The sequence below is a fragment of the Stegodyphus dumicola genome, chromosome 1, assembly GCF_044657685.1.
Source record: "Stegodyphus dumicola isolate Sdum_Otavi_A_Nest chromosome 1, ASM4465768v1".
Classification (NCBI taxonomy): domain Eukaryota; kingdom Metazoa; phylum Arthropoda; class Arachnida; order Araneae; family Eresidae; genus Stegodyphus; species Stegodyphus dumicola.
Genome location: NC_140768.1, coordinates 157,181,820 through 157,190,547, shown reverse-complemented (window position 1 = coordinate 157,190,547; position 8,728 = coordinate 157,181,820).

Genomic DNA, 8,728 nt, shown 5'->3' with positions numbered 1-8,728 from the left:
TTTTTAATTATAAACATATAAGTGAACATTTTGGGAAATATATGACAAAAAAAGTTTTATTTTAAAGATGTTTTAAAGCATGAACATTATACGAGAAATCTTGTAGCATATCCAAAAATATATTATAAAATTCCCTGAAAACAAAAAGAGATCATGACTATGCAATCTACCCCAATGAGCACCATATCATGCTATAAAAAATTGTTATGAAAGAACATCTGATTAAATATACACTGTAAATTTATTTAATAATAGACAAATAGTAAAAGATGCATGTAGTATTAAGCAATGAAAAATCCAGCATATCATTACAATGTTATAAGATATTAATTATTAAGTTAAACGTCATTAATTCACATCAACAAAAAGTTTGCCATTCAAATTTTTGAAATATGAATGCCAAAACAAGCTTATCATTGTAGCCCCTGATTTGAGGTCTACAAAAATAAACATGATTTAGCTAGTTGATTTGGCTTACGGCAAAGGATTTCGATTAATGTGCCTTGAACTACTACTTTGTTTTTTTTTATCCAATCTATTAATGCTTGACAGTCTGAATCTGATTTAAATCCAGGTGGTTGTTCCATATAAATTGGTTTATTCAAGTATCCATTTAAATATGCAGTTTTTACATCAAAAATTTTATTTTGTAGTTTTCGTAAACATCGTAATTTTCTTATTGATAGATCTTTCAACTAATTTCCAGACTTCATGAGCCTCCATTGAACTTAGTTCTTCTATCATTTCATACATCATACTACATAATCTTTTTTCATTGTTCTCGCTCGTCTTTTCTTCTGCTTTAGTTTTGGTAAAAATTGCTTTTAAATCATGATCTACAATTTGTTTATCTTAAAGCTTGTATAATTGAAGCTATATCTTTCTCTTTATTACTTTTGATAATTTTAACAACAATCAACTTTAACGTCCTTCTAGTATGAGGTAAATTAATTTTTTATCTCTTATTTCATCCCAACTTGAATGCTTTTACTTTTCAGAATTACAGCTGTATTCATGTAAGCATCTACAGATTCGTTTTGACTCATTTTCAGTTGAGTTAATTCTTTCTACATTTGATATGAATATCTTCTGTTCTTGCCGCCATTTCATTTTTTATTTTCTCTCATCATTTCTTTGTATTCTGTTCATTCACATATTTTAACGCTTATGGAGCCTTTCACAGTCTAATTCATTAGATTTCTTGCTATCACATTATCATCCCATATTTCCCAAGTTTTTATTTCACTTTTAAAATTAACATCTTCCTCTTTGTTGGTTCATCAGCTTCTATCACACTTGTCAATATTTTCAAACTTAATTAACTTTTGATTCTATTTGATCATATAAGGTAATTATCAATTCTATTTGCCTCTATAAGGTAATTATCAGCCAGCCTATTCGCCGAGATTGGAACTCCAGACCAAACTATCAGTTTTCAGCTATTTTACCACTCAGCCACTAGTAGGCAGCAGCAAGTTTCTATGGCTCAGTTATGCACAGTTTGCAAATACTAATTATTTAACTTTAAAATTACATAAAAAATTCACCTAAATTCCAGAATTATTTAATTTACCCATTTTTCTTTTTTGGTCATTGGTTTCCTTTAAATTGTTATTTTTAACCTTACAGTAAATATTCTGCAATATATTGGAAATGCATGTGACACAACTTTTCAACAAATCATGCAATGATTTGCCACATTCACAAATACTATCATTCCAAATAATCCTGTTTTCAACTTTCTCTGTGATGAGACTTATTAATATAGATTGTTGATTTTTTGATGAAATATATAATTTGTCATACATTTCAGATATTAGGATTGAAAATATTTTAAATGCAGAGGTATTAATGAAAAGCACGAATTCTGTTGGCCAAAATAAACCACCTCGATCAATAGCAGCTAAGTACGCAAAATCTTCCCAATATTCAACTATCATTTCTTTGTCAAGAATTAATTTTTTCCTGGAGAGATTACAATTTATATGCTTCAATACAGATCTACAAACATATCCAGAAATGTAAATTAGACACATTGTATCTTTTTCTGTAACATTAACATCGTTGGATTAATGCAAAACATCATCAAATTCCTTATCAATAAGTTGATCATCATTAAAATCTTCAATATCATTACAAGAAAAATGTTGTAAAATAAATGAACCTTTCTCAGAAATTGCATTTTAAGCAAACTAATTAATTTTAGTTTTCTTTCCGACTCTATAATCTGCTGTAAGGATACATTATAATTACAGCCACTCATTTGTTGAAATTGACCAAAACGTCCCTCAAGGTTATCTGTCTGAAATTTTCCTGAAGGAATAAAAGGTAATTTAAATTCTTTTAACAAATACTTTGAAAGTTCATTCAATGTTGCTGTTGTATGGAGAAGAGCAACTTGGGCTTCTTTTGACAGTTTCCCCAATTTGTGACTTACAATTTTTTGTTGTTGGGCAAAAATCGTTCCATGATATAAGCCACGAACAAAACTGTGATAAACATTCTAAGCTTTTATCTTCTGTTGTCCTTATAAGCTGCATAAATACATCTCGAAACTGTAAGGCCTTTTTAGAGTGTTTAACATTCACAATTTTCCACCACTTTAAAATTACATCAATAAAATGTTTAGTTCTTAAGACATCTTTTCCATACCGAATTCTATTATTCTGCGATTCAATTTGCAGAGCAGCTAAAGTCTTTTCATCAAAAAGTTTAATAGCAGTACTTACATTCTGTTCCTCTATAGAAGACGGAAATAAAACTTTCCTTGATAAAGTTGGAGCCATTTTAATATTATCGTTTTTTTCTATTTTATATAATTTTTTTAAATGTAGAACACTGGAATTGTAAACAATATTTGAGTTTTCAAATGACGGTATAAAAAATGTTTGGTTTGAATCGTTGTGATTGAACCAGTTGTTTCGTATAGATTTCGATAAATGAACTGGCTTTAGTGTAGAATTGGGTGCCCCTTCAATTGGCGACATTTTTTTAAAAATTTTGGCGATGAAACCTCACTTCTGGTTACCACAATAGTTTTAAATTTGTTTTAGCTTCCCGATTTTATTTAAATGAAAATAGATTGATGTGTACATGGACATATTTAAGGCGCAATTTGTTTGTGCAATTTAGTTTGTGCAATTCTAGGATGTTTTTTTAAGTAAAAACAGATCGATGTGTACATGGACACAGATCTTATGCAATCCTTCGACTTCTTATTTTGGTTTTGTGTAGCGGCCATCTTGAAATTGTGACTTCCTGGCGCCGATCTTGGCATCAAGGAAGAATCGCCAATAAACGAGGGCACCCAATTGTAAACTTTTACCAATGAACTGTATCAAATAATGTAAATATAGGAAGATTATGCATGGTAGGGTTTATAAATGAGGATTTTAATGCACCACCACAAAGCATTTTGAACATATTTCTGTTAATTCTATTATTGTCTTATATTAGAGTTATGATTCGATAGCCACAAGACTGTACATGGTCAATTACTTGTTTTGTAAATATTAATAATTGATGTGATGATAAGTTTTTAACGGGAAACATTGCTACAATATCTCTGTTTTTTGCTAATATAGCTTATCATAAATGTTTGCAGAGTTGTGGCCTCCATCTGCGAATTATCCGAAAAACCTAAAACACGACCACTTTTATACGAAACTTGTGGTTTTATATATATCACATCTAATAATAAATTGACAATTTTTTCACAATCATTTAAAATTTCACATTTTTTTTTTTTTTTTCAAATACATCCAGTGACTTGTTTGTAATCCAGAATCTGCTCGGCCAATTTTCAGAGATAACTTCCTTAAGTATGACGGATGAGGCAATATAAAATACTTACTGTTACGTATAATATTGTAGCTGTTTGGATTACAATAAAATATATAACAAGACCAGGCAAAGAATTCTGCACTATACGAATGCTGTTTCATTTGCATTAATTGAATCTGTTCATACAAAAACTTAAATTTCTCAGAATGTGGATTATTTTCTGTTTCTGCACATTTCAACAGTAGTTCTGATATTTTATCTAAATTTAAATTGCAGTCATCATGAATATCAGAAGCAGAAAAACCATCCAAATGGCTAATCACTGTCTCAAGTTTAAACCATTTATCACATAGTTTTTCTTCTCCAAATATCCATTTGAACTTTTCAATGGGAATTTCATTTTCATTGAAAAAAACTCTTACATTTAAATCGTCCAATATTTTTAAAGATACAAGCATCTTTGAACAGTTTAAAAATTCTAATTTCGATAGCCAAAAGATCTTACCTTTGGTTATGAATATCCATGAAGAGGGAAGATCTATTTCTCTTGCAAAACCATTACTAATGCCGTTCCATCATCACGAACAGCTTTATCTTCTCGAACGACAAATTTTTTCTTCAAAATGCTTAATGCATACACTACTGTGTTTGCCAGCTACAAAATCTTTGCGATTAATATTTTTTATCCATTTCTGAGACAGTACAGGATAAGGCTCTTCTAAACCAGGCTGAATCACCAACTTTTCTCTCTTGGCGAGGGAGTGAACGCGCTGCCAATTTTGGCGCGTTTATCGCACACGCTGGCTGAATGTCTGCTGTTTTGTTTTTTAAGATTTATTTTATAGACGCGCGGCATTCAGCGCATATAAACTTTTCGGATAATTTATTAATTCTCGAATAGTATATAGACGTTTTCACTTAAATAAAATTTCGCGTATATTTTGTAAACATATTCAAAATAACTTATTCTTTAGATGTTTCAGTTTCGTTAGCAGACTAAAATAAATAAGATATGAATAAAAACTTTCAATAGTGTCAAATGGTGGAAATAGTTAAAGCGCTGAGTGTGCAAATAAATTTATCTTAATGACATTTTAACAAAAATTTCAATAAAAACACTGTAAATTCATACTAAAAAAATAACTTAAGAATATGTTGTCATTTAAGTCTGAGGTATATGGAAATAATTGTGCAAGATTCTGAAGAAACACTTTCTTTTAAATGTGTGAAATATTTCATAACATATATGGAAGAAGAAAGTACAGCATTCTGTGTTTTGGATGCAAGTTATTCAAATGTAATATAAATACGAACTAGAAACCGTAATAAAAAGTCCTTCCTCTTCAATCAGATCACCTTTGTGTTGCATTGTATTTGTAATACTTCTAAAAATCCAATTTTTACCTAAATTAAAAAACAGTTATTCCATAAAAGATAATAACTTTGAACGTATATAGAATGAATTTTGTAATTTGAGTTATGTTACAAAATAATTCATAGTTTATATATTTTATACTAATAATTTAGATAAAACCTGTCCAATTTAAGAATGTGTGTTAACCACATTCTTAAATTGTAAAAGGACGACTTAACCACATGTAATTCATTTCAAAGCATAAAAGAAAGCTTATTTTTTATTTTACACAGCAACAGTATTTTCATGCAGTCAAGTTTTTTTAACTGCTAGTTATTATACATAATACTTAATTTTAAACCCATTTTTATTAGAAAGCATAACTAAGAAACTTCTTTTTAAAGCACCACAGTGATTGCAAAGAATGTCGTTAAATTTACAAAAGTATTGAAGATATATTGAACAGCATTATAACAAGAAAGTACTGTACAAAATATGTAAATTTAGCATAACTTCTTTTTTAGTATTTGCATAGTTTCCTCCAAATGAACCTTAATGGGAAGTTATCTTGCGAAAATTTAAAAGTATTAAAATGGCCTCTATTTAAGATGTAACTGCATTTATAATTATTTTGTAATTGCGAATAGATTATATTACTGCAATTAGATTATGCACTTACAACATAATTGCATAAAGTAAGGAAATTAAGAGTTCACAGATACAATGTAATATAATTACAATGCAATTACCTAAATTGTAATTATAATCACTTATTTAATACCACAATATTATTACAATCACAATGTAATTTAAATTGGGTACTATATTTGCATACCCTCCACTCAAAAGGAAGTACTGATAAGCCTGGAAGTTATTATCAACAAAAAGCCTGTTCAGGACAGTTTGATGACAATTTCCACCGGGCGAAAAGTACATTCTTAAGCCCAGGCAAATCATGACAATAAAAATCATTTAGTCTTATGATTCACTATATTTTAAACCTAAACTTGAATTCTGCACCAAATTATTTACCTATATTTTAACATACTTTATGAATTATTAGAAGCGATATGGCAAATATCTTCTAAAAATAACTGTAAAATATTTGTATCCGTTAATTGATTCAGATACACACTTTTATTATTTAAGTATATCAAAATAACAGTTTCATGTTCCTGAAATACAAAAATTATGGAAAAAGTTAAAGTAATATTCTTAGAAGCATATGATATTAGTCACCAGATGCAAAATTATAGTTAATTTTTTGCCCTAAATACAATTTTATTACACAGTAGTCAAATGTGTAACTTAAAAACATGTTATATAAAAAATTAATGATAATAAGTTTATCAGAAATGAATTAATTCTGCATAACTTTCTGCACTTGAAAATTTTCTACACCTGAGGGGAGGGAGAGATCTAGTAAAATTAGATTTATTATAACTTCAGTTGGACCAAACACCTTCTCTCTCTATATATATGCATCACTAAAGAAATAAATAAAATTATCATGCTTAAAAAACAGATATACCATACCAGTTTTTTTTCCTTTTTACATTGAGAAATAACAAACAGTACAACACTGAAAAATACTATCCTTGAAATGTTGTTTAAATGAAGAAACACACACCATCTTTTTATTTAAGCATTACACTTCAAAAACAGATACACATACCAATTTATTTTCACTAGCCTTTATACTGATAACATGCCATATAAAAATGAAAAGAATTATCCTTGAAATTTAGATAAAATGAAGTAACACAATGGGAAAATTTATGCACACGGACATCTTTTTTCTATTGCATGTTGCCTGACATAATCCACAAGTGCCTAAAAATGTACCCAAAGAAACGCATTTCAATATTAACAAAAAATTGTTTACAGATTAAAATTCATTCATTTCATACCAGTATTATAAAGATCATGCATGAAACAAATCTGCTTTCCCATACTTTTAAGTAAAACTTTTATACTGGAAAATAGACTATATTTCTATATATTAGAAACAAGAAAATACTAATTTGAATGTTCTGCATTCATTTCTAAATCTTTACTCCATTGCCAAATTGTATAATACTGTGATTATAAATAAACTTGCACAATCCTTGCAATTATTGAAGTCAGATTATATATATTGTCTCACACTATTCAATTTATTCCATTGACTTCAGATGTCAATGTCAAAATTCTGGAAGTTATTTTAACCAAGAAACAGTAGTGGGCACCGTGCATAAACAACTCATCTAACTTTTTAACAATAGTGATTATAAAATAAAGAAAAAAATTATATATCATTCCAACGATATTGCAACTATAGTATAATGTTACATATATCTTTAGCAAACATTCAGATTTTATCTTGACTTTCCAAATTATTATTTATTTTTTAATAAATTTCAATATGCTAATGATTTTCATGTTACATCAGTATAAATTCCACAATTAGCACAGGAAAACAAAATCCGCGCTTTATATTAGAAGAGAAATTTCTTTTCCACATTCAAAACATCTACATTGGCGATGTTTGGCAACGGGTACATTAACCCTAGACTAATTTAATTATAGCTATTATTACAGAAATTAGCAGATACTCAGGTTATTGTACACAAGAATTTCACTTTACTTGCACATTATAAACATCAGAGAAGATATAAACTCTAAATGAAGGCGTAATTAACATTATACTTACTAAGCAAAGTTCAGCGCCTGGACCAGGTTTCCAATTGTCTCTTCGGCAATTATTTACCCATATTTTTCTTCATTCTTCATTTTTAGGAAATTTTACCAATGTATGACCTTTCCGTGAATGATTTGAACAATTAATAGCTGTACATCCGCCCATTTTACACAAAAAAAAAAAACACAAAAAATTGTTGCACCGTAACTACACAGCCGCCATTAAATCTCCAACTTGGGAGCGCGAATGCCTGATGATTCAGCCTGGTATATAGGAGCCTTAGTACAGGATACGAAGGAAATTTGAAAGTCGACACATGTTCATTACTGCTATCGTAATTTGATCGGCATTTAGGTACACTACACGTTCTTGGCATTCTAAAACACATTTTTTCTTATAAATTCGAACTCACAATATAATATTTTACTTTCCGGTAAAATACAAAATTTTTCAGAAGAAAAAACACATGTAAACAATTATCTCACTAGCACTAGTCCTACGGCGAAGCAATGTCAACTTACAAAATTGAAGGACTAAGATTATGACGTCAGATCATGTGATCATCAGATTGGAGCAGGCTAAGGCTACTATAAAGGGGAGCTGAATCATCATCCATTTTGCCAACGAAATCGCAGGTTCGGTCCTAACCGAACATTTAAAAAACAAATAGGACTTGTATTATATTTTATCTTCTCCTTATTTAATCCAGAAAATTTCTACTACTCGTATTTTATTTTTAATTATTACTGCTTATTTTTATGTGAATTTTATATTTTTCTACAAATTTTTTAATATGTACTGCTATTTTGCAAATGAAGACTACAACATCAGAAATTCTACTTTGATTATTGCCAAAACAGCTTTTATTAAAGCTTTCACGAATATACCATGAAGTCTTCGAAGAGAATTAT